The sequence below is a fragment of the Acanthochromis polyacanthus genome, chromosome 23, assembly GCF_021347895.1.
Source record: "Acanthochromis polyacanthus isolate Apoly-LR-REF ecotype Palm Island chromosome 23, KAUST_Apoly_ChrSc, whole genome shotgun sequence".
NCBI classification, from domain to species: domain Eukaryota; kingdom Metazoa; phylum Chordata; class Actinopteri; family Pomacentridae; genus Acanthochromis; species Acanthochromis polyacanthus.
Window position 1 is genome coordinate 15,885,578 of NC_067135.1, and position 27,203 is coordinate 15,912,780.

A 27,203-nucleotide genomic window follows, 5' to 3' on the forward strand; every position below is an offset into this window, starting at 1 on the left:
GGGAGGTTGAACGAGCAAGATAGAAAATTAAAGGCAGCAGACTGAAGGATGAAAACAGGAAGGAAAAAAGTGTGACCAACAGATCTGCTGTGGTAAGGAAGACTGCTAATAGTCTTGGCAGACTTATTGCAGCATTTGTGTCTAACTTAACCACCTCTCTGTTTGGGTTGCCATCAGCCAACGTGTCTGGCATAGAAATTCTTCCTGTGTGTCAAAGTGCTAACTCTGAGTTGACCCGCCCCACTCCCCCCACTCCCTGTCTGCTCTTCCTACATCTCCATCCTGCAGTTTAGGTCAGTTCAATTATATTCTAAGTCAGTACATCAAGACTGAAAGTAAGAAGCAAAGAGATGAACAAAGATGATAAATGATAAAGCTCAGAACCAACCCACCATGCGGACAAAAGGGAGCTAAATGTGATCGGGGCAGCAAACATTCTAATTTTGTCTCAATTAAAAGGCAGTTCTGCCGTCTTTGCATGTGCATGTAGCCTCATCTAGCTGCTGATTTTAATCCCCGCATCAACTGACACAGTAACTGTGATGGCGCTTAATAAATGAAGTGTTATGTCTGTTTCCAATGCTCGTGCACTTGTGCGCACACACTCTAATCTGAAGCGACATTGACTTTAATAGCCACTTTAAATGCCTTTATTATTTTAAAGCACTTTATGAGTTGCCCCTGGCATGGAAGAGTACAGTATGAGATTGTGCTTGAATCTCAGCAACAAAAGCGGGTGCTGAGAAGTTTATGTTCCACCACCTTCAATTCTTGTGCCATTTTCAGGCTGCAGTGGTAGTACAGATTGAGAGCTAGAGGAGAATTCTGGTTTATTAGAATTTAATGAACATAATTTAACACTTATGTAAAGATGTGAGAACTGAGAAGCGGACTGGAAAAAGAAAATTCATAAATAGCATATCAGTGGCACAGAAAACTTGACTTTTAGTGATTAGTAGCTTCAAAAACGCTGCATCCTATACAATTCTGATAATGCAACATAGTAGCATTTTTCCTTTATTTTGCAAGTGTTCACATTCAGATTCAGATTAACTTTATTGTCCTATAAGGAAATTTGTCTTGGACGAAGTGCCACATCAGATCACTGCAATTTCAACAGCCACACAATCAATTCTTACTTCTATATAACCCATCAATACATTTTCAATCCAACCCTACAGTCTCATTGAGTGTTGAGTACAAATCATTTGGCTTGTTCACCACATTACTGACTGGCTGTTACTTTACGATTACTTTTACTGAAGGCTGTTCTAGTCTTGCTCTTTCAGACTTGCTATAGCGCTGCCCTGAGTGCATCATCATTAACTTTGGTGAGTTCAATGTCATCATAAATAACAGAATGATGACTATGAAATAGGATGTTCTTGACAACACATTTTTCACTACTTTCAAGTAAATTTAAATTTAGCCTAGGTCAACTAGTGTTGAAGTAAGAAAACAAAATCATGCATTACCAGTAAAGTCAGCCCAGTCTTTGAAAAATGAGCCAGTCTTCCACCTTTAGTATTCTTAAAATGTTTTCCACTCTTACAACATAAAGGATACTGCTGAACATGTGCATTATACTGCCAGTCACACCAAATGTGTATGCTGTACTACTAAGGCTGCATATACATTCAAACAACATGTAGGCAACGATACAAGCGGTCATCAGCACATACCAGGCCCAAAGCTAATTCCCATCATGTCATTTTTTCACATCTGTATGGGAGATTTCACTTCTCTGTCTTTTCAAGTGCAAAAGTTTTAAAAACCTTGAAGTGACCAGTCATGGGGACTCACCACCAAACAATGTGAAGTGCATCCATCATGGAAAAAGGACGAGCAAGGAGAATGAGAACAACACGGAGAGCGTTTGCAATCTTAACATGCTGTTTTAGTAAACACAGGTACTCTAACCTGTTTATGACCTTCCATCTAATCACTATTTTGAGTGCAGCTCATGTTTACTTTTAATGCATGACTAAGGAGCTTCTGATAAAACCATGTTGCTTATTTGAGCAGATTACAGAGTGACAAGACACCCTCCCACCCCCACTGTAGGAAGACGTCAGCAAGGCAGTAAAATGCTCCACACAGGTCAGTAAAATGAGAGGACACTTCCTTATCCTGATGGTTCTCTAAAAACAGGGGGGCTTTTCATTAAAAAACTCATAAATGGCACAATAAAATCCTGTGTCTAAACTGAAGACAGAGGAAGATTACCTCCTTCATGCCAATAGCAAGTGGAGAAAAATCTCATAGACACATCCATACACTTATCAGCTTCGAAATGACACAATGCTCATACCAGGGGGACTTAAATATTAATTCCCAGCCTGGTGAATATAAAAATAAATCCTTTTGCTAATCGTGCCGGGAGATGCTTGCCGGCGGTAAAAAGGTTTTGTGTAAATTACTAAAAGATTAGTTCCTTCGCTGCTTTATCTACAGGTCCAAACCGCAGAGGTGCATTCCTCAAGCACCTAAAATTCCTCTCTAACTTCCAGTCAGAAATATAAGGATTTACAGTGTGTGTGTGTGTGTGTGTGCTGTACATGTTCCAGCAGCTCCTTTGAAATCCTGTGATTGTCTCTGGTGAAACAAGATAGTGGTGGTGCTTTGAAGGTGTAAAGCTGTGACAGGATAGTATTACCTGCGCGAGATACCGCCACATGGGAAGTTTCCGGCCAGTCGGACGTTTGTCACATGTGACGAGGAGACGGCGTTTTCTCACGAGATTAGAGCGCATTAGCAGAGGTGGGTGCCAGTCAAAACAGCTGTATTTGCTTTTTTTTTTTTTTTTAATCTTTTGGCAGGAAACAAGCATTTGTAGCAAAAAAGAAAAAAAAATCATCTCTGTCACGTACCTACATCCCATAAATTCTTATTACTGGCCTTTTTAGTGGACATTTTGCTTTGAACATGATATTAAAAAAAATAAAGAGGCATATTTTGTATCATACACTCAGCAAAAATGTTGAGGCACCTTCACAGATTACCCCGTGCTTAAAGCCTCCCTTGGATATGATAATATACTGAGGAGACACTGAACAATGTACTTAATAATGAAATTGCCTATTTGCCTGGATGAGACAGTCATAATATCCACTAAAAAGCAGGAATCCTATCAGTCTCCACAAGTGACCAACATCAGCACTGTTCTGGTTAAAAAAAAGATGTGAAATTTCATTTAATGTCAAGATTGGCTTCTTCCTATTGCTCATAAAAGTTTATGTACAGCTTTTTTATGTTTTCTACGCTTGAGTACATGGCTGCCCTCGTGCTCTCTGTGCAAAACCTCAAGAACGGTTTCTTGCACGAGTCAGAGCTGATCAATTAAAAGCTTATTGATCCGTTATGGAGGCGGTGGGAGAGATAGTGGTGGGAAGGTGGAAATTACTTTGCCACATAAAACCTTTGCCCAATCCCACCTCCTCAACTTTAAATACACACTTGGAATTAATAGAAGATCCAATTACGCCAGCGCGGAGGTATTGTGCTATAAAGCCGTGCATGTGCATTGTGCTGATATGTGACACTTTAGAAATCCACGGTGAAGGTAATATAACCAGTTCGCAACGAAAGGATACATCCAGGTCTGAATGAAAATGTTTTTCAGTTGAGGGCTAAAACACATCTAGTTATCAAAGCCAAGTGCTGTATATCTTCACACAGGCATGCATTGCTTAGCATTGCTCAACATCTCATGGAGATTTGTTCACAGACATGGAGTGTATACAATTCTTATAGATCCTTTAGATGTGGATAAAGAGCTTAGGCCTACACACCTTTCTTTCAACCTCTTCATCCCTTGATTTTTCTTCTGTCTCCTTTGTCACTTGCTCACCCTTCTCCAGCACATGGTTGTACACACATACGCACGCACATATGCACACCCCTGGAGCTTAATTTGCAATAGAAGACTACTTCATTTGAATGTCTTTGATGTAGCGTGGCTTTGCTCAAATGAAGTATCTGATCCCAATTCCCTGGACAGATCCACGTGGGCGTATCGGTATAACCAACCACCACTAGCATCCCCATTCCACTGCCATCTCCTTTTCTTTGTGCTCCTCACCTACAATACGTTATTCCTCACCATACTGTCTACCATCTATCCCCCTCCTCCAATTCAAGTAATTTACAGTTTTAACAACCATGTTTACGTGCCTCTCCATCCAGGTAATTTATGGAGATGGGGTCTGGTGCTATGTCCCTTGGCGACCACTTGGCATAGACACGTTGGTAAACTCATCTTTGTGTGAAGGTTTAAGATTAAAGGTAAAATGCAGAAAGATGGACATGACAGAGAACCTTATGTGACCATGCCGGTGTTTTTGCATGTTCTCCGGAATTACAAGTCCTGTATACTTTTCATTCTTATACATGATTTGCATTGCATTTGAATGGTAGACAGAATATTTTGAAGATTTCCATTAGCTAATATGTACATTTGTTTCAAAATATGAAAATCATAGCCCTCGAATCTTACATTATTAATGACATCCAAAGCTTCAGAAATTACAACTGTATTGAAACAAATGAATTATAAAATCAAACACGATGAAATTCACCTAAAATTTGATATAGGTCAGTATGTTTCATGAAGTTGTTAGCTGTGATATAAACCACATTATTTATTAATTAAAGCAAAAGAGAAAAATGCTCACGATGACAGCTGCTGCAACAAGCTGCCACTAGTTGCAGCACTAAAAATCTTTTATCTGGTACACTGACCATTTTCACTTACATGAACAGGCACATAATTTCAGTGTGCCCAAAATGTTTTTTTTTACAGTGTCTTTAGGTGCCACATTAATAAGTGTGGCTGGTGGGCTTCTGTGATGTGGTATGGTATTATGGAAATGTTGTGATACGCTGTAAAGTCTGTTTATTAAGACGTACCAGAGGTTAAAGAAAACCACCATATAAAAGGCTGCCTGCTCCCACAGGAGAAAGGTACAACAGGGATGAGAATGTGCATTGAAAATGGATATGGAGCTACCTGCAGGGACCACTGTTGGGTTTATTACCGAACCGTCAGCAGTGCATTTACAATTACTAGGGGCTACTGGGATTCCAAATGAAACTCTCCACTGACCCCTCTCCCGATGAAAAGTGACGTGATGCCCCATGGTTTAGCCCAGACATCATCAAAAGCACTGAAGTCTTAAATGAGCTCAAATATTACTGTGTGACAGCTGGAAACCACTGGAATAGGACCTGCCAGAACAGTAAAGCAAATATAATAGCCTGAATGTAATAAGACCAACAAGCTGCATAATAGACATTAAAATATGTATATAAAAACATTAAAATACAAAATTGTAATTCACTTTTATCTCAGTTGTCCAAAATAACCTACTCTGGAACCCTCCTGCTGTGATAGAAATACCATCATTGGCACACAGGTAAAGAACCAAATTAAACTCCCTATAAAGCTTAGTAAAGCTGCAGGAAGCTGCATATCTGGCTGATAATTCTCTGGAGGGTCAAAATTACAAACAATGCACCATTTACATGCTAACCTGACATTGTCATTATATAAAACACATCATATTGCAGCTTTAAAGTCATGGGTTCAGGTATTTATGGGCTACACATTTAAAGGTTGCAAATAAAGCAAGGTGTATTTCTCAAACTGTAATTTCATACACTGAATGACGGGGTTTTGGAAATGGTGGCAGGTTACTCAATGGGTGACAAATGTCAGAGGCACACACATCCACACTGACACAGACATACTACTCCAAAATCACAGCAAAATCCAGTTGCAGTCTAATAAGGGGATTAAAGCACCCCAAAGCCCAGGTTTGTCATCGGCAGCGAACAAAAAGCAGAATAGAAAAGGCGAGCTGAAAATGTGCAGATTAAAAAGACAAATGTGCTCATATTTTCTAGGTGCTTGAGGTGCACGCATTGCTGGAGTGGCATGGAGTCTGAGTAAATATACACATGCACGTACATTCAGTCTCAGCACCATCTTGTGCCTTATTGGGGCTAATCCTGTGAGTACACCCAGACAGGCTTACAGATGCCCCTGTAGACTCTACCAGCATCGGCAAACACAGAGAGCCTTGCTGAAGTGTTCAATTCAGAGCATGAGGATGCAGCAGAAAGTGTTAAAATGACCAACATGTGCAAACAAGCTGGCAGTCAGCAGCCTCAGAAGTACTAATTATGATGATGAGGGAGTGGGCAAAAGCTGAGGCATATTAAATGGCATGTGTTGCACCACAGTATTAGTTCTCATCTGTTAAATCACTTATTAGTTAAGTACAAAAAAGTCTCTGCATTCTAATTTAAAATGATTAAGCTATGACTATAGCAACACTGTAACTGCTGCTACCGAGAGCAAGTTATGAAAATATTACCAAACCTAGGAAGAATTCTTTCAGATACTGTAATGATGCTGATGATACAATAATATGGTACTATTTTGTTCACTATTTTAACTCCTGTTTTGCTTTAAAGGCTTACAGTTCAATATAGTTGGATATTTTTAAAAATGCAACGAGTAAGTTTGGTGTAGCTTAGCACAAAGACTTAAAACGAAGGCACGCAGCCAGCCTGGCTGTACAAAGATAACAAACTGCCTACCAGCAACTCCAAAGCTCACTAATTAACATGTATCTAATTTGTTTAATCAGTAGCACACTGTGGGGTTTCAGTCAGGGCCTTCGGTAACAAACTGCAACACCCCTTACCCCCACACAAATTTTTCCGATGAGTGCCAATTATTGCTGCAGTTGGCAATTACTTTCACTGTTGATCAATCTGTTAGGTATATTCTCCATTAATTGATTTGTTGTTTGGTCCACAAAATAAAAACATTTACAAGTATTTAGCAAAGCCCAAGATAATGTTCTCAAATGTCTTGTTTGGTCCACAAGATATTGAGTTTACTGTCATACAGGAGTAAACAAACAAATAAACAAAAAAAATCACATTTAAGAAACTGGAATCAGAAGATATAGATAATTTTTCTCAATAAATGACTCAAACTGAATAATTGATTAACAAAAGTGCTGAAAATTGTTTTAATAGCTGACAACTAATCAATTAATTGTTGCAGCTTGAATGTGTAGAAGCAGCCAGTGCAGCTACAAACAAAATGCACTACTGCCTTAAAACCAAAGAGACAGCTGATCTTCAACAACCACACTGCACAACACTGTGCATGACAGCAGCTATTGCAGCATCACCATCACATCTTCCTTTATGTCACTCAGCAACCAGATTACACACCACAGGGCACAAAAACAATAAACAGGTTTCCACAGCTGATGAAACAGGTGTCTGCCCGTCACTCACACAACTTCAACAAATTTAATATAATACAACCACAAGAAGAAAAATGAAACATGCAAGATAGGCCTGTATGACTTTTTTTTTGTCACTTTAGGAAGAATATTCCAACCAGAATAGTAATCTTTTGGCATGTGGAGTTGACAGCAAGTTCACTTAATGAATCTGAATGGCATAATTCAACATGCAGAATCAACACAGAAACCTCCAGCAATGCAAACACTTGAACACTGTACAGTATCGATCACAACATCACGGTACCTATCACTTGTAAATGTGATGAAAAAATACAGCACTCACCCACCACTTGTGATTGAAATCCGTCCTCAGTTCAGTGGTGATCATGACCTCCTCACGTTGAAGATTAATGAGTCACTCCTTCTATATGGATCCAAGAGCTGTATTTGTCCAGTTGTATTCCTTCCATGGAGGTTGTGTACACTAGTGGTGTTAAGATAAAGCATGTGAGAGTGCAAAGAAGTCCCATACTGAAAGGGAAACAGCTCATTTGGGCTCCTTCTCTGAAAGTTTGTCAAGTCATACATCAGTCTGGGCTGAGCTCAGAGTCCAGTAAAGTCCAGCTGTGCTCCATAGCTCTTATGCAAGGGCTGCTTGAAAAAAATGTTTAAACTTTGCAAACAGTGGTGACTCCAGCAATGCAAAAAGCAGCATTCTTTTGAAATAGTCAGATCGATTCAATATTTGTGTGGATTACAGCTGTGCTCTGTGGTGCATGCGCAGTGCTGGTCCTCCTCTGGCTGCGTTTGGCCTTCCACTGTCTGCATGAAGATGTCTTCAGATGTTATCTGCTTTGGCATGTTATGAAGCTGGTGTCTTCGACCTCTTTCTCTGTGGCATCATTCAGTATCTTAGCAACAACATGTATAGAGTCCCGGTTTTCCAGTAAAAACTACGGGGGTGGCCAAGTGACGTCAACATTGTAGTCAGGTAGAAAAGTTGGTAATTACAAGTAATTCCCTCCGTTCAGACACTGTCCCTTCGTCAGTCCCTGTCCCACAGACAGTCTGTCTCCTGTCCCACAGACAGTCTGTCTCCTGCGGACCCATAACGATGAATCAATATGACGCTTCAGAAGATGATGACATTTCTTTCTTTTTTTTAAATCCCTCGTTTTCTTGCGTATTTAGCTCTAAATCCAGTCTGCGCTCACTTCAAGTGAAAATGGTGATACTCAGAGGCCAAAAGCTTCGTAGCTGCCTTTGTGAAGTTGCTAAAACTATTCCATGTACACGCACTCCATTAAAAAAGTAAACATGGCTACGTAATTAGCTCGTTCCGCTCGATGCTCGCCGCCACAGAGGTCGTCGTTTCCCGAGGTGAAGTACTGCGCAAAAACCTTTGCTGGCCTCGGTAAATCCATTCTGCTCAGGTGCAGGTCTTCTAGTAAACACGTCTGTCTTGTCTCCAAACGGCTGCTGTGAAAAAGACACAAAGGGTAGTTTTTTTTTTTAATGGCCGTGAATATCGCTACAGCCTGCACCTGTTGAGCTCCCGCACAGTTTTGGAGCCGCGACACACCGCGAGATCGCTGGGCGGGCTGCCACTACACCTCACAACGTGATTGGCCGATGATAATGTCACTCAAAGTTGGGATCAGTTTGCATCTCATGGGTTTAATCAAAAGAAAACAATTGCACTGGTGCACACAGAGGCGTTAGTAGGATACTGGAACATCGCGAGCTCCCATGTAGCCATATAGACATATTTTCAAGTTATTTCAGAGCAAAATGAACATAAAGTGTGAGACACTGCAGTCTGGGAAATTAAGGTTGTGCGACTTTCTTTCAATGTTTAGAATGTTTCACAATAATGTCAAGCTTCTTTAAGTCATGCATTTCTTTCTGTAAAACTGCCAACATCTAAACATGTCAGCTTTGTGTCTACATGCACACACTGCGCACTTGTCCATAAAAATTGTCACAGTAATTTTACTAGATTACATTTAACTTTCAATGTGGAACAAGCTTGAACGGCCTGCAGTCCCATCATGGACCAACTCGTGCTTTGCACATCTGTGTGCTCAGACATTTGCGATTTTTAAAAGTGGAGAACAGATTTCTGCATGGTTCTGTTCATTCTAAAATAGGGGGTTGTCAGTTTGCCCTTCAGAAAAACAGACAAGGATATCTGCAGCTGGTAATAGTATAGTGTAGCATTGTCTTAATGTGATTGTTACTGATTTGAGCTGAGCACAGTGGATCGACATAGCACAGGATTTTTGGAGAAATCAGGACTGTGTTTGGGTTTTGCTGATGGAAAACATGTGCATATCATGGCATTCCCAAAGTCGAACACAAATATTTCTATCACAACTCTTTTAATAAAGGCGTGGATGATGGAGAATCAACTCACACAATCTCCCCATGCCGACCACTTGTTTTTCTGACACGTGATGTTGGCAATGTATGTCTACAAAAAGGGGAAATTTATGTCAAGAGTGCCCTTGTTCAATTGCAATAAAATGAGACGAACAGCTCAGACCAATGAGAATAATTGATAATGAATGTTATCCGAGTCTTCTCTTTTGAGTTCAATAAATTCCCACAGCATCAAAAGGCGGTGGGGTTCATATAAGCATCTCCATGAGATGCAGGTGCTGGTTAGAAGATAGAGTTCCCAGGATGCAAATTATAATCAGACCAAATCTGCTGTCTGTGTTGCTGACAAAAATTCCTTGGCCATAGGAAAACGTATCCATCAGTTGATAACTCTTCCACCACATTCTCTAGCCTTTCCTGTGCTTTATAATATTCATTCTCCTTCTTTCTGAAAAAAAAAAAAAACCTTCTCATATCCACAGCCTTCAGGCCTCACCTTAAAGAATTAGCTAGCTAGCTCCCAACAATAGCCAGCCTTGTAACTAGTGTGCTCTCTCTCTCAAGGCACAAGTGCCAAGTAGATTGAAGTCGATCTGCAGCTTGAATGATATACTTGCGGTTTTGATGACTCACATCTTATTGTGGAGGGCTCTAATGCATGATTGGAATGACAGATGAATAGATCCGGTGCTATTTTTTTCCTTATTCCTATTTTTGAGATCCGGGGCTATTCATTAAACATTCGGGGCTATAGTCTCAGATGCCCAGGCCTGTCATGTCACTGCTAGTGCTGGTTCAAGGAGCAGTGATGTGTTTGGATGACATTCTGACATGGACATAGATTTCATTTGAACATTGCGGGGATACTATAAACAGGGGACTAGCTGTCATCCCCCAGGAAATTCTGAGCGTCAAATACTTCATTTCCTGCATTCTGGTGCCCTTTTATGCATTCATTTGTGCCACTTCTGCATCAATACATGGTGGAAATGTCTTTGTTTCTGTAAAGGAAGGCACAAAATTGAGACACCAGGTGATAATTCAAAATATAATGGAAAATAATGCAGTAAGGCACTCAGGCATTCTGCATTGCTTTCAAATATTTACTTTCCTGCCGATCAACTTTTCCTATTTAACATGGTCCCTTAAGAGACAGCACACATAGGCATAGGCATGATTTAACCTTCTGGTATCTTTTGTGAGTTTTGTTTAGGACAGAAACCAATTTAAATGTGCATGTAGAATCTCTTCAATGATAAATTAATTCATTTTAATTAATTTACAGATCCCTGGACTTTAGTAGCCACTTATGCATAAAGGAAATCTCTCTTCAGTCCCATGAGAAAATAACCACATTCACTTTCTAGATGTATTACAGCAGCACACTGAACTAGTAATTAAATTCAGAAACATTTCAGACTCATCTCAATTGAACTATGAAAAAAATACACAATTTCTATAGGGCCAGCAGAGATGGCTTTGGAGCAACACAAGCTACACAAAAAATAAATTCAAAGATGACACATAGTTTCATGAGTCGTATAACAAAGTGCTTCTTAGGTCTTGTTCACATTATGGACATTGTGCAAAACAAACCTTTTCCTCTACATTCGGGGCTCTTATGCACACACAACATGTTTTAGATCATGTTAAATTGAGAATTTGGGAAACAACAATGTCAGTGCGCTATTAATACATGACTTTTTTTTTTTTTTTTTTGTGTGGTAGATTTGTGCCTTCAATAACAGCACTGACTACAGTGGATATAAATACTGCTTTGTTACCTATTAAGTTAGCACTATCAATTAGGTTTACTACTTAATATTACATGTCAGCATGCACAAATCTCTGTATCTGCAGTTAAAAGTACACAAAACTGATGAATGGCAGAACATTCCTTATGATAATTGATGTATCACTAATGTAACTGTATTGGCAGGTTTATCACAGTGTCTGCAGTCAATTTTGTATTCTTCTGTGAGAAGATGTTGTGTTGTGTGCACAGAATTTGTTTTTAAAACAGAGGCTGAAGATGCCGGTCTCTATGAGAGCAGTATCACTCCCCTCATTTAATTTTTCTTAGCAAAAAATCAAATAAGGGGGCATTCCCAAGACACAGCAATGCACTTTGACTATGGGTAATTTCAGTTTCAACACATCTACTGAATTTCCTTGATGTAAATGTCTATTTTCTCACATATTCACGCATACAGCAGTATAAATGAAAGCTGATATTAAAAAAATAAAGAAAAAAAAAACAGATATTCTTGCATCAACCTGCCTTAGCTCTTCATTACAGCTAAGTTTTTCCTCCTTGGAACCCCTTGTGTGATTTCCACCTCAACCGTCACCTGACAATGAGGAAATCTCACCCCAGATTTGCACTTTGTGCCACAACCTTGTTGACCTTCAAGAGTGAGCATGAGGTACTCTATCTGAAGTATTCATTCAGTGTGTTGGTATTTGAAGTATGGAGGGCAACATTTGTGAAACCAAAACGGAGAAAACGAGTGACAACAACAAGTGTGCCTCAAAATGAGGTGATGCATTCAAGTGTCTTATCATAAACACTCCTTCTGCGGCTTGATTATTCCCAGTCATTGATACTGAACCTGTCCTTTGACTGGAAATCGAACAGTAAAATAGACTTCACATATCTCCACTCTGTAGCTCATGTGTGGAAAATGTTGAATCTGTTTAGATCTATTTAAACACACTGACTGCAAACAGAAAGTGCTGTCACCGTAGCAGCCTACTTTAATTTGTTGTTTGCTTCTAAATTACCCTGTTCGCATACCTGATAGAGAAAAGCCGCCCCCTGGCTCTCCATTCGTTAGAGGCAGGGATTTCTGGAGTTTAGTTTTGATGTTGTCTGGCCTTAATTTGCTTGTTTACCTCTGAGGACAAAGGCGAGGCTGATAATGTGGCAGCAGAGTCATGGCCGCTGGCCCTCTTTGATGAGGAGAAAGGTCTGTTTGACTAATTACCCTGGTGGTCAGACCACTTGTTTTTTCAGTGCCATATTTTTATGTCTTCTCTCTCACACTCAGGTTATTTTTCTCCTCGGTTCCTGAGCACATGCACTGAGCCATGACATCTGAAGCAGATATTTGCATTTGAATTAGCACTGTGAATCACTACGTATTGATTACCTCTATTTTTTTTCCAAGTTTCACCCTTTGTTTAAGGGCATTTCACCCCCTTTCATGGACTCATTTCTCATCCTTCCCATTTTCAACTACTCTGTTTTCCTTCTCCGATTCCAAACTGCAGTTCACCTTGACCACAGGTCGCAGGGGAGGGGAGTAATGTGCAAAACATTGTTTGACATGAAATCCATAATCTCCAAAGTGGATCAAAGAACTCATGAATGCATAACTCAGCAGGGAGTTATTGATGCTTATTGTATTTGGGCTGTAGTAGAGGGAGAGAAGAAAAGACTGTATTTACATGGGAATTGTGGGATCATTAATCAGTCGTGGAAGACTGGGTAAACACTCAATGTAGCGCGTGCCTGCACTTTAATAGGTGTAGAGGCAGGAGATGATGATTGTACGTTTCACCACAAATAACTTACTTAAAACGTCACCTTTGAAGAACTGTACTTGTGGTGGAAACAATGGACTAAAGCTTGACTCAAAAACCATTACAAGAGACAAATTAGACAATAAAATAAAAATAACAACAACAATAAAAAAAAAAAACATTGATTCAATTCTCAGTCACACATTATTTGGTCACATTTTGACTAACGCTCTTACATCACTTGTATTTATCCAGTACTGACAAAAATGTTACTTTTCATACACATTTTGCTTCCATAACAAGTATTATTTCAGATTAATGAAATAATTCATCTAAAACACGTTTATGTGTTTATTTTGCCACACTGTGTCAGCAAAAACTGCATTTGCAAATCTAAAAGTTACTTTCAGAAAATTAAAGTACAAAAAAAATGTCTAAATGTTAGTAATTGCTTTGTAAACTAATTTTGATGGAGCCTATTTATTACATTTTTTTTTTACCTGCAAACATTGGTTTTCAATTAAAAAATATGGACTTGTACATTGCATATATCCAAAGGCTGTTGTCTCTAAATTATTTTCTTGTACTCTGAGCCAGAAATCTCCACTTCAGTTGAACACACAAACTCAAGCTTTCCAGTTTTATTCTTATCTATATCCTGAAGGGGTTTGTTCATATATCATTCATACCATGATTTACATATTTATACAGTATTATACTCCTCAAAACATGCCAAATTTTATTTTATTTTTTTCTGGCTATTAACTGCATTTTTTTTGATGTATTGTGTGATAAAAAAGAGATTTCCAAAATGCCCTCTGTAAAACCCTTTGCCACTAATATGCTAAGAAAAACGGACAAACAAATTGAAGCTGGCTTTAGCATTTAGATTTCTGTTCTGGAAATTAACAGAAATTAGGGAATTTTTTAATACATAGCATCTCATGGGCATATTTAAACAGAACATTTCAGGAAACTAGTAATACAAAAAGAATGCACTCGAAATTTCCTGTTGATACTTTAAAAATGTTCCCTTACACATTTATAGTGTTTTCCCTTAAGAATGAATTTGAGGACACCCAGATAGCTCAGCTGGTTGGAGTTATAGTCCCCTACGCCGTTAGCCTAGCCACGCTAGACAACCCACGGCAACAAATTTAATTCTCTGCCAGGGTGGGTCGAGTTACCCTCCATAAGGCTCGAGGCTGGATGCTCCTAAAACTGTCCGGACGAATCACCATGAAGTGTAGAGTCAGAAGGCGGGCGTAACGAAGTGACGACAGAGGCGCGATGATTCTGACAGAAACAACCGGCGCACAATAAACAGTTATCTTTCGAGGATGGAAAGATAAGAGTGATAAGAGAGAAGAGTGATTTGAAAGACAACCTTTTAGCCCGCCTCCCTCCCTGTCGAGCGTTCCTAGACCCTTGTGTCTTAAGAGCTGGGTCTAGCGCGGCTAGGCTACTACGCCGTGGTAACGGGTTTGAATCCAGCTCTTTGCCATTTACTGCATGTCATCTAACCATGTTTCCTGTCTCTCTCTCACTGTCCTATCTAAGAAAGGAAATAATGCCCCAAAAAATAGCTTAAAAAAAATAAGAATGAACTTGTGGTTTATGAGTGCTTCACACATGGGGCCATCGTCAGTCATGTACAGAGAAGGGGACAACAGAGTGTTTTATCTTTTAGAGGACAAAGACGGCCTAAAAATACCCACATTGTGCTAAAATGTGTTTCACATACATGACATACGACCACAGCAGCTTAAAAGGCGGCATCACATGACATTGGAGCTTCTTTCCTCCTTGGACGACTGTATCATTATGCCCCAAACTGAAATGACTGTTGCTATTCTCAAACCCACACAAACCCAGGAGGCACACAAACCCATTCTGGCTACAGCATGGCTATTTTCAGGAGTTGGGCTCCATCTTGTCTCCTGATGAAGAGCTTTGCCTTGACCACCTGCGCTCAGCGTCTGGACAAGCGAAACTCTGATTGCGAGGTGGATGGAGCACATACGTATGCGGCGAGGGAAGCGGCACCCTGCCGAGGCTAAGTGGCACTTCAACACGCAACGCACCCTGGGGGTTTGGCTCTCCACCCAGACTATGGGCACGACCATGATGCAAGAGAATGGGTTGTTGAAGGACACAGAGATGCAAACAGATCATTCAGACTAAAGCAGAGGGTGGCAACCAAGAGAAGAGATGAAATGTTTTCTAATGATGATAAAATCAAGACAGATTTTTTTTTCTCTCCCTTTTTAAGTGTTTCTCTTTGAAATGCTATGATTAAGATTTAATTTCAGACCAAAGCAATGCAGGGACTGCTTGTCTTTGGATGATTGTATGTGTGTTTATGTGTGTTGGGACAGATGGTGTCTGTGGGGGTGGTAAGTGATAAAGTGTATATCAACCCAGTAATGATAGTATTAGCTGGGAGAGCTGCAGGTGGCTCATCATGATGTTTGCCCACTAAACTGCTGACTTATGTCCCTGGGTTAAAACAATAGTCATCTACTGGTGAGTGGGAGGTGCAGTTGTTTTCTCTCTCATTCTCTCTCCGTTCTCTTTTATTATCGGCTGAAGAAGGAACTGGGCTGTGTTCATTTGTTTTAGAGACATGTAGCTGCACTGTGTATTGATTTGACATAAAAAGTGGACTTTCCACTGATCCGATGGTGAGTAAATGATGAAAAAAAAATGTTACAATAGCTGGCTAATAGAATGAAAAAGCAGCTCTTTTGGAATCTTGCATCTATCGCCCCATTGTCTAGATGATGTTTGATGATACCTTGTGAACACGGTGTGGAAATTATGGATATTTCCCAGATTAAAAGAAAAAAAAATGCTTAAGAAGCTACAGCAAAAGTCATAACATCAAATCAGGTGAAGGCAACTGGTCAGGTTGTTTCCTATGATGGGTCTGCATGAACACAAAGGGGAAGAAGTCCAGCCTTTAATTTGTGTCCAAGCTGGGCCAGTCATAAAGGGGCTTCTGACTGCAGGAAGTCTGTGTTTCTATTGCAGGATACGATCCAACAAATTCGATCAGCATGTTAACTCCAAACAATAAAACAACGACAATGGATGTAACTCTACCTCTATGAACATGTCACAAAGAGAAGGAGCAGGTTTGTTCTGTAGCCTATACGGAGAATTTCACACTGTTGATACAGACACTAGAGAGGAGAAGACTGTTTGACATTGAGGACATCAAGAGGGCAGAAAAAAATCACACTTGTTGTCTGTTCTGATGTTAACCAGTTAGCTTTTCCAAGTTTAACCAATCAGCATCGAGCCCTGCACAGCTCAGTAGGCACACAGAAATACCTACCCTAAAGCAAATACTGTTTTCTCCTGTGAAAACAGCCCTGAAAGAGGTTGTATGGGGGCAGTTTTTGCAATTGGAACACCCAAAAAAGTTTGGGCTGCCCTCAAGTTCCTGGAGTGAAAAATAACTTTATCTCTTCAAGTGTTTGTTACAGTGATGCTGCTCTGAATATTTTCCCAAGACAATATTTGTTTCCTTGTTCAGTCAGACACATCTGATTCATTTCTAGCAAATGGCTATACATTTACATTTTGAGGAAAAGGTCCTAATGTTTGCGGGAGACCTCAAAGACTAAAAGCAGACAGAAGGATGCGACTGAAGAACTAATCTCTCCTTAGCATACATAAAATCTTAGTTCAGTCAACAATACCAAAAACAGCAGTGGCATGAGTGTGTCTGCAATAATAATAAACACTGCCATGATGTAAAGGATACATTATATATGCAAATATGCATGGACTTCAGTAGCTGTGGATGAGCCAGAGATTGCTAAACACAACCTCAGTGTTCTGCCTAAAATAAGACTATATTTAATGAGATGAACCAGGAATCAAATGACTGCAATAAACTGAAAAAGTCTGTCAGAAAAAGCCACATGAAACTTTTGTTTTTATGTTCAGACACGGGCCACAGAAAATAGGAAAACTGTTCTATTTAGTTTGTTGCATGCTAAATACAAAATAAAAGGTGATTAGGATTATTTAAAAATATCAATATAGAAAGCCTGAGTGAAATGGGAATCTCCAGAAGTAAGAAAACCTCCATCAAAATCCTTCTAACACTTGTAATAATGATAATAGTGCGGTGCTTGAAAATTTACGCACCCTTTAGAATTGTCTATATGTCTGCAAAAATCTATCTTAAAACAGCATCAAATTTTCATTCAAGTCATAAAAGCGAGCAGTTCAAGTGGGGATGTCAAGGCTCATCACAAGAGTTGAGTCTCTGGATTAGTTGAGGGGTGGTGGCTAGCTGAGACGTCATCAAAAAGAGCAGGACAGAGAACACTGAATATTGTGGAACTTCAGTAGAGAGCATTATTTACTTTGTGAACATGGACAAAACCAAATTCAGATGCTATAAGTACCTGTGTCACCAGACTTTTAAAATGTCTGCAGTCATGATGCAGGTCTTCACTTCATTGTATTATGGCTGAAAGTTGTCTACACAGATCTGTTTTCAGCTTTTTCTCTTGGATTCTGGTCAGATATCAGATTATAGACTGAGATGAAACCTTGTGAGAAGCTCAGAAGAACAAAAAAATAATATTTCGAGAAGCAACCCAGTCACCTGAAACGTGACCCAGACTAAAGACTGCTGTCTGTAAGGCGTCAGGGGTGACAAAAGTTGGAAATCACATAAAAGTGTAGCATGTCCTCCATTGTGTAAAATATTCACATTAAAACTAACAAAAGCTGTAAGATACATGTGGATGATTAGAAAATACAATAGTGGCGTCTGAAATGTAGGGGAGAGGAAGTAGAAAGTAGGACAAAGTAAAAAGAACCTCAAACTTTTACTCAATTAAATGTTACATTTCAGCACTAATTCTATAATTTATATATAATTTCCACTACGAGCTATAGCAAACCCCCCAAAATGTGCCTCCTTTTTCTGACAAACTGATGAAAGAAATACTAAGAGTGAATTGCTCCACAGAGATCTGTCTTGTGCGGTGGATCTGACCCCCTTCGTAATCTCAAAGCTAAAATATCTGCGGTTCACCTGAGGCTGCCAGGAGCTGAAATGATAATGACAATCATCCACTTATTAGCTGTAGCCCTTTATCATGTAGACGGTTGCAAGGGGCTGGAGCTTATCTTAGCTGATGCTGGAAGGCAACACACCAACCTAAACTGAAAGACAATTGTGCACGCTCAAATTCGCACCTATGGCTAATTTAGGATCACCAGTCAGGCTGCCGTGCATGTCTTTGTGCTGTAGGAGGAAAAGAGAGTGTCTAGAGAAAACCCACACAAGCAGAGACAGAAAATAAAAACGCCTCATAGGGAGAAGCAGCATGACATGAAAAAGACATGCAAATAGAAAACCTTCTACACACCTGGTTTCTCCAATATCAAAATAACTCGTCAGACCTTCATTGATAAAATAAACAACTCTTAGTCCTTCCCACAAGGCGAAATATTTGCACTTTCATTCCCACACTCATTCACTGACGCAGAGCTGGACTTCAGGGCTTTATTGATGGAGTTCAGACGAAGAGAGCCAGACTGAAGGCCTTGATGTGGCTTCCTGCTGCTGCCGTTGTAGGCTGGGGGTCTTCATCCTGAATGATAAAAGATCACTCCTTATGAATCTCAACACACGGCCAGAATAGGACAGGCCAGGCAGCGTGGGAGGCGCATGAGGAAAATCGAAGCCTCACTAAATTCTAATGAGGGGTTAAAAAAAAAAAAAAAAAAAAAACAGAAATCAAAATCAAACTCACATTGCATCTCACATACTTCTTTGATTCCGCAGCAAAACAAGTAGGAGGTACAGCTACTTATTTGACAAGTCTTATTACTTACAAGGCCGTGATCTTTTGCCCTTTTACTGTTTATTTTAGCCTTTGCATCTTTGGCTCAACCATCAAAACTGTTACATAATTAAAGTCCAGTTGTGGTTTTTGGCTGTGTGGAAGGAGTCAAAAGTCAGCTCGGCCTTGCAAAGAGGTCACAGTTCGAATCAGTTTCTTGCCAGCACAGTGAACTTGACGACTTGAAGACTTTCAGGCAGTGGTGCTTCTGTGGTACATGCAAGCTTGTTAGCATCAAGACGAGATCAAAAAGCGCGGCGGACTGATGCAGTAAGTACAGTGAACACATCAATTAAATCCCTGTGTCTACATCACTTGCATTTTTCGGTCTCATTTCTTCGCTGTGGTCCCAGTTTTGGTAGGACTGCTTCGCCTTTCATTCCGCATATGCAGAGTCACCTCAAAGGGAAATTGTATCTGAATGCTAACATGAATGTTCCTAAAAAAAAAAAAAGACTGTCACTGACCGCAACTAAGTTGACATGTCTGCTGCCCTCCTATGTGTGCGGGTCCAGTGAATAGAAATGAAGTTGCTCTCATGCTGTCAAATTGCCGCTGATGGTTTCAGGTATATTGTGAAAATTATCTGGCTTGTGTTGGCAATTTACTCGAGAGTACATGAGTGGGAGTGAATTAAAGAAATGTCCAACCAACATTATGAGGGAAGCGAGGAGAGAGAGAGAGAGAGAGAGACACTGGATTGACCTAGGCGTGAAAACAGATGCTAGAGAAAGTAGATGTTGGAAGATACATTTACATAACCTGGGTGGAAAAAAGATACAGCAGTGAGGTAGAAGGGGGGGAAGCGAAGGGGAGAGGAGCGGGAAGATTAAGTAATTATCCTTTCAAGCCTAATTTGAGGTGCTGTTTGAAATTAACCTATGCAAATGAAGTGGCTAAATCACATTGAGGACCGCAGTGACTCAGACTCTACAGGATTGGTTTTCACATCTTATCTCGGTACGATCGAATGCAAAGGCTGAACTGCAGGGAAATTTTCATGCAGTTTATTTGGGAACGAGTTTCCATAGCACGTGCAAAGGTCACACTGCATATCAGCGTATTAGTTTGTCCATATGTTTAAAGCACGCTGCATTTACAGAAACAGAAATTAGTATTCAAGTAATAGCACAGCCAAACAAAGGCTGGCTGTTGATGAACATTTCTGTAGCTCTAATTCCATCAGTGCAACAACACCGTCATTTCGGTCTTTAGCTAATTTACAGTTCTCATTAATAAACTACATTTATTTCCAAATGCTTCTACTTTTCTGTTTACATTTCTTTGACTGAAGTCAGTAGCAAAGTAGAGAAATGACTGCAGTGAGTGAGAAAAGTATTTCTGCTAAAAAGAGAACAACAGAGAGGTGGGTATGACTGTTGCTGTAGTGACGGAATTAGTGCCACAGATATATTGTTCTGAATTTAGCACACCAAGATGGTAACATAGAGGAAGTGTGAGGTTCCCATTACCAACAAACAACATCAGCATATTCACAATGAACCAGAATGTGCTTAAAGCTGCTCTAAACAAGCGGGTAGGACAGCAGGTCAGATAACTCTGTTACGTAAAGGGGTTTGCTTAAAGCGAGATAAGAGAAGTCAGAGAATCATATGACAACCATCTAACACATGAAGATCCATCCATCCGTTAGCTACATACCCGCTTTATCCTGTAGAGGGTCACGAGTGGCTGGAGGCAAGTACAGAGAAACAACCAAACAATGCACACTCACACCTACGGCCAACTCAGAATTTCCAATTAACCTGCACATCTTTGGAGTGTGGGAGGAAACCGGAGCACCCAGAGAAAACCCACGCAGGCACAGAACATACAAACTCCACATAGAAAAGCCCCAGCCGACCAGTGGGTTCTTACACAAAAACGTCTTGCTCTGAGACGAGCCCACCGTTCTGCCCACAAGTGAAGATGATGATGGTAATTATTATTCTTGTTATAATGGTAATTATAGTACAGAGAACGGAGGCATGCACAGCTGTGTTCCTGACAGCTGTCATCTAGGATCTACCAACTTAAGAAACTAATGGAGCATTTGATATGCAGTGTTTGTGAGTAAAAGTAAATGTGGTTGTAAAGGGGATCTATGATGTTCTTCCTTTGCTGTCTTATATACATACACTACTGTTCAAAGGTTTGGGGTCACCCACACAATTTCATGTTTTCCATGAAAACTCACACTTTTATTCGTGTGCTAACATAACTGCACAAGGGTTTTCTAATCATCAGTTAGCCTTTCAACACCATTAGCTAACAGAATGTAGCATTAGAACACAGGAGTGATGGTTGCTGGAAATGGTGCTCTGTACCCCTATGGAGATATTACATTAAAAAGCTGCCGTTTCCAGCTAGAATAGTCATTTACCACATTAACAATGTCTTGACTGTATTTCTGATTCATTTAATGTTATCTTCATTGAAAAAAAACTGCTTTTATTTAAAAAAAAAAAGGACATTTCTAAGTGACCCCAAACTTTTGAATGATAGCGTGTAATGTTACAATGTTGGATTTTGGTATTAAACATGGCCAAAGTTCCAAATAATGTGAAAGATGAGTTCTTTAGCACTTTTTTTGACTGCATATCACATGACTAGAAATGATTCCTCGAGATATTTGAGTAATTTGATTACTAAAATTCCTCAAGGCATAGAGCACTTCATATACAGTTTTTGTTTGTGACTAGAAGTGAAGGCTTTGCTTAATCCACTACATACTAGATCCCAGGTCACTAACTGGTGGACCATGGTCCAAGTCCAGATCCAGATTTCATCCTATAAGGACCTAGACTGATAATCAATAAATTATACAGGGCTCTTAAATTTGATGGGATTCTTCTATTTTAACTGGCACAGCTTTTGTAGTGTTTATGTCGTTTATCAGATCAGAAGCTGAACTACGAAGACAGTTTAACAAGGTCAGACTTTCATTGTGTAAGTCGGCTAGACAAAAATTAAAACCTCAGTCAGAGTTAACAGGTATGAAGGCAGTTTTCAACTTTCCTTGTTAACTCAGACTTTCTGCTTCAAACTCGTTCACACAAACAGGAGCGTTTAATGTTTCATTTGACTCATCTTAGACAAAATGAACCAATCGTGTTCAGCTGCTTCAGTCAACAGGTTGCATTAATGGAGAACAATGAGGAATATAGAATGACTGACGGCAAAAAACTGCAACTGTAAATTATGTAATACAGAAATGCTGGTAGAAAACTGCTAAATTTGCATAATGTTTGTATTTTACCGATCAATCAAGCTGATTATAGATAACAGACAGCTGTCCAAGAACTGTATTCAAACACGATATTGTATTGACGTGAATGTAAGTCTGACACTGTCTCATAATGAAGGAAATCACTTTAATTCGTGAGTAAATCAAAGTGAAACTAAAGTTACTGATTGAACATTGAAATAAATACTGATAAACTGATCAGTTTTCTTATTGATATTCTATCAGCTGCAGTACCAGCAGTTTAAATGGACCAAAAAAAAACATATTTATGTGATTTCTGCATTACTAACTAAATACATGAGAGGTTCCCATGGCTTTGAGTTTGAGTTGAATACCCCTGAACTATACCATATACTGTATGTACAATACCCCAGTACTGTACTACATATTTACATGAACATTCATCTACACTCGGCACATATATACTGATTGCTTACGGTAGTTAAAAATATTACAGAGGAACAGCAATCGCAAAAAAGTAAGTCCAGAAATTCCTATAATAACACAACAGCTGCTAAGATAAACAAGATAAGCACTGCCTGTGCTTTGGTAACTATGTTGAATTAACCACTTGTAGTTGAGACTGATGTATTGAAAAAAAAACAGTACGTCATAAACAACATAAAACAGGACTGTGACGAATCAGGGAAAAACATGTTTTGACATTTAAGTCGCACTCAGAAAGTAAATGTGGGTATCTGTTTCCAAAATTCCTTTCAGGAGAGACTAAAACACAACATTTTACTTTTCAAAGTAAAACCAGGTCAGCAGCAGTTTAAAAAGTCTGTTTTAGGGATCATAAAACACAAGTACAGTGCAGATGCCAGGTATAAATGTAGCAGCTGTTATCCACTTTCACATTTAAGCATATTAGTGTGGATTTAGGCTCAGATGCCTCAAAGTACTAGGTTTCTAATGTTTGTTTTTTTTCTACTTTTATGACAAAGATTTGTTGTCCAGTCAACTGCTACAGGCATAGGACACCCATGAAATATGGTCAAAACAGATCACAAGGACCGGTGCTCACACATGGCAGGCTTCCAGAAGTTAACCAATCACAAGAAATTGGGTTTTTTTTAAGTAGGGGGAGCTTAAAGATGCAGGGACTAAAACGGCTTGTTTCAGAGTATGATGAACAAAGGGGCAAAAAAGGCCAATAGTTTAAAAAAAATAAATACATTTTGGAACTGAGATTCATGGAAAACTACTCTAGCGGACTCCCAGAATAGATATATAGAGCTGGAAATGAGCGTAATAGGTCCACTTTGAATCCAACATTTTGCTTTTAGCAGTTAAAATATGAACTCTGGCTTTCTCAGCAACTGAGCAAAATAATGATCGCTATTTGAGAATCTGATAAGTCAGCTTACCTGCTGACTTACTGCTCCCATTTGTAAAACTAACCCCGGAGAGCAAGCTGTACAGTACTCGTTTAGAAGTAAAGAAAAAAACCTTCACATTCCAGTAATATCATTCATGTTCCCAAGCAGCGGCATATCAGACTATTTTCACCTAACATCCTGGCACAATCCTTAAACTGGCACATGTCCATGACTGTGACCTTCTGGAACGACCCACAACAGCACAGGATCCCCGGTGTGCGTCTCTGCGAGCACGAGGAGAAAGGAGGAAGTGAGGCGCATGTGTTTAACTGGCGGAGATGAAATTAAAAGCGGTGATTTCCCTGTTGACTGCTTGCTCTAAGCATCTGCTTGATTCTCTTTATGGTGAACATGTCATTATTTATTTTATAAAAGATTTTTTTCTGTTATTTTTTTTGTCACAATCTCTCACCCCTCTCTGCATGCAGCCATTTGCCAGCTCTCTCTGTTTACTCAACCTTGAATTCTTCCAGATTGTCTCCGCTGTGGTTTGTCCTTTCTCTTTGTAAGTGATTTCAAATGGCCAAAATCTGATTGAATTTATTTCTCAGGTACAATAAAAAAACACTGGATATTGCATTGGTGGAGACTTACCCACCAGAAAACAGGCAGACCTGTTCTGTGCAAGATGAAAGCATTAGACAGCACAAATCAGCTGGCATTTATATACTTACTGTGGTATCGCACTATGTATCCACACAGAATGGCATACCGCATGGCTGCCGCTTTAGAAAGGGATGAATGGACATTATGGAGAGCCTGCTTGGGATCATCTTGTGATCTAAATGCAAATTTAAGAAGGGTGTGAAAGCACTGAGGAAGTTATTACCTACATGGCTGGCTCTGATGAACAGCTCACGGCGTTTGAAGCAAATACCAAAGTGGAGCACCGCATCCATGTGATTAAGATGATTAATTACTTCTTTAAATGTATTCCTTTTTTAAAAAACACCTCCTTCAACCTCAAGCAATCACACGAGGCACGGTCAGAACCCGTGAAGCTGCTTGTTTGAACGTATGTTGTGAATTCAAGTGTGGCACAAGCTTTGGGGAGTCAGCATGTGATCAGTGCACATGCTGTAAAGCCAAAGCATGCACTGAGATAAGGCGGGATGTATACAGGGACTGGTTGCATAATGTAAAGCCGAATTGGCTTTGCCAGATCAAGCACACTCTGGCCTGTTTAGAAATCCTCATTAAACACATCATTTCAGTGGTGTAAGTATCATTGAAATGCGCTACCCTGACATAGGAAAGTGTGTGCTCCTACCTCTCCCTGAATCTCTCCCCCAAAAAATGTTTGAACCAATACTCATTTATGTAAAAGCCGCCAATTTGTGTCACAAGTTTGCAATGATTCCCAAGGACATTTCCACAGACAGCCCCAAACATATGCTGATGTGACATCACTCGGTGACAAACCCACTTAAAGATAAACTCTTAAAAACACACTTTCAGAAATAAAAGTCACCTTTAGAGGGGGGGAAATACTGAGAGAGTGAAATGAAAGCAATTTTTCTCCTTTTGAAATGTAAATGCGCCGCGATTTGCTGAATACCTTTGAAGAAATCATGTTATTAAGAATCAGGTGTCGCTATGCAGCCACCATTGATATGGAGTTCATAATCTTAAATGAAATATTTTTCTTCCTCTTGCAATTTCTTCACCCTTTTCACTTCTTTCTAAGTGGAGAGCAGGCTTTGTGTGAAAAGGTCATGTGGCTTTCATGGAGCTCACACTCACCTGCTGACAGGCGAATGTCATCCCTCTCCTTTAAACTTAGTAATGATTCTTTTTACAAGCCGTCATGAGCTGAAATGCCCCGGTGTGGTGCTTTTTTCAGTATTCATCGCTTCACAAAATGCAAACTGAACTGGTACATGCACCGGGACATGTAGATAATTGGAATTTAAAAAGTAAATCCTGATGGACAAACTGTACACTTCACTTAGTCACCCAAAACAACATGGGTATTTTAAACGCTGCAGCAAATGAGTCCATGTCTTTGAAACATTGTTGACAATGTTTTTACACCAACAAGATTATTGTGAACAAAATCCTTAACACTTCTCATCCGTGCATGTGAAATGGTGAGTGTCATGTGCATCTGTGCGTGATATTAGGACATTTATTAGATTACAACAATTCCAGACTGAGACTATATTTTTCTGTTGTTATTATCTGTTTTTTTTTTTCTAATTACCAATGTCATGAGTCTTACTAATTAGGTCAAATTCAGACATTTGGAACCAATTAAAGTACAAATATGCACGCCTGTACAAGCAACAATATTTAATTACCAAAGAAATATGCAGCACAGACATATCAGTTTAGTTTTTTTGTGTTGATGTTGCAGTTTGGCTTGAGTATAAACAAGACAGAAGTCCTACAGCGATGCTAGCCTGTCTTGCCACGGTGTTTTTAGCTCACTGCTGGATTGCAATGTCTAAAATCTTAGGTTAGCATATTAGCTTGCTGACTACGGCTGCAAAATTAATTGAATATTAATTACAATCACGATTGTCGCTTCATGCAAATAAATGAACACCACTGACTAAATGAACACCAACGACTGCAATATTGATGTTTACAATGCCGTGCTCACAATGTAAATATAATTACTTGGTTCCAGAAATTAAAATGCCACTTTTAATTGTTTTAAGAGTAACTGTTGGTCATATTCCTGTCTGAGTAGTGTGCACTGCAGTGACAGACTGGGGAGAATAGCTAGCATTTATCATAGCCTGCATGTGAGGAGTTTAGGAAACAGCGGTAAATCACAATGTCTGTTGATGAGCAGATGTTTGACAAGTGAGGCGTTTTGGGGGCAGTTTTATTTTTATTTTGTCTCTAGGAGATGCTCTGAATTGAAGTAAAGATTTTATTCTGTATAGCAACGACATAGTTATGAGAAGATCTGTCTGTTAGCAACATTACTCAAAAATGGACTAACGGATTTGGATGACATTTTCAGGGAAGGTCAGAAATGACATACAGACCAAGTGATTAGACTTTGGTAATGATGCAGCTTATAGTCTGGATCCACAGATTTGTTAAAGAATTCTGTATCATTGCGAGATAGTGGCACTGCAACTATGATGACATCAGTTGCCTACTGATGATCACATGACTGCAATCCTACTACAAATCCACCACTGTGGACTTATTGGGAGTAATCCATTGGAAATGATACAAGAAACAATTGATTAAATTGTGGGGGTGTTTCCAAGTCCAGTCAATTCATCCCGAAGGGAACATGAATGCCTGAACTAAATATGATGACAACCCTTTCAGTAATCATTGAAACGTTTCACTCAGAATCCCACATGTCAACCTCTTGGTGCCACTAGTGGAAAAGTGAGGGGATCTCCAAAGCCAGCAGGCTTCATCCTCTGGGGACAATAGTTGTTTAAATATGTTAGTGTCAATCAAAAGAGAGAGAGAAAACTAACCAGCATTACCATCTCTAGAGCTACAGACAAACTGTAATTTAGTGGCTGGAGTCGGAAAACTCTCTTTTTCA

General features: G+C 39.6%; 1 long non-coding RNA gene across 1 annotated transcript in view; it reads right to left on the bottom strand.

Moving 5' to 3' along the window:
* Window positions 1–27,203, bottom strand: part of LOC127532491 (uncharacterized) — a 343,671-nt gene that overhangs the window by 65,788 nt on the left and 250,680 nt on the right. The window contains exon 6 of the long non-coding RNA XR_007939920.1: window positions 7,612–8,747. This is a non-coding gene — a long non-coding RNA (uncharacterized LOC127532491). The remainder of the gene's footprint in view (window positions 1–7,611; window positions 8,748–27,203) is intronic.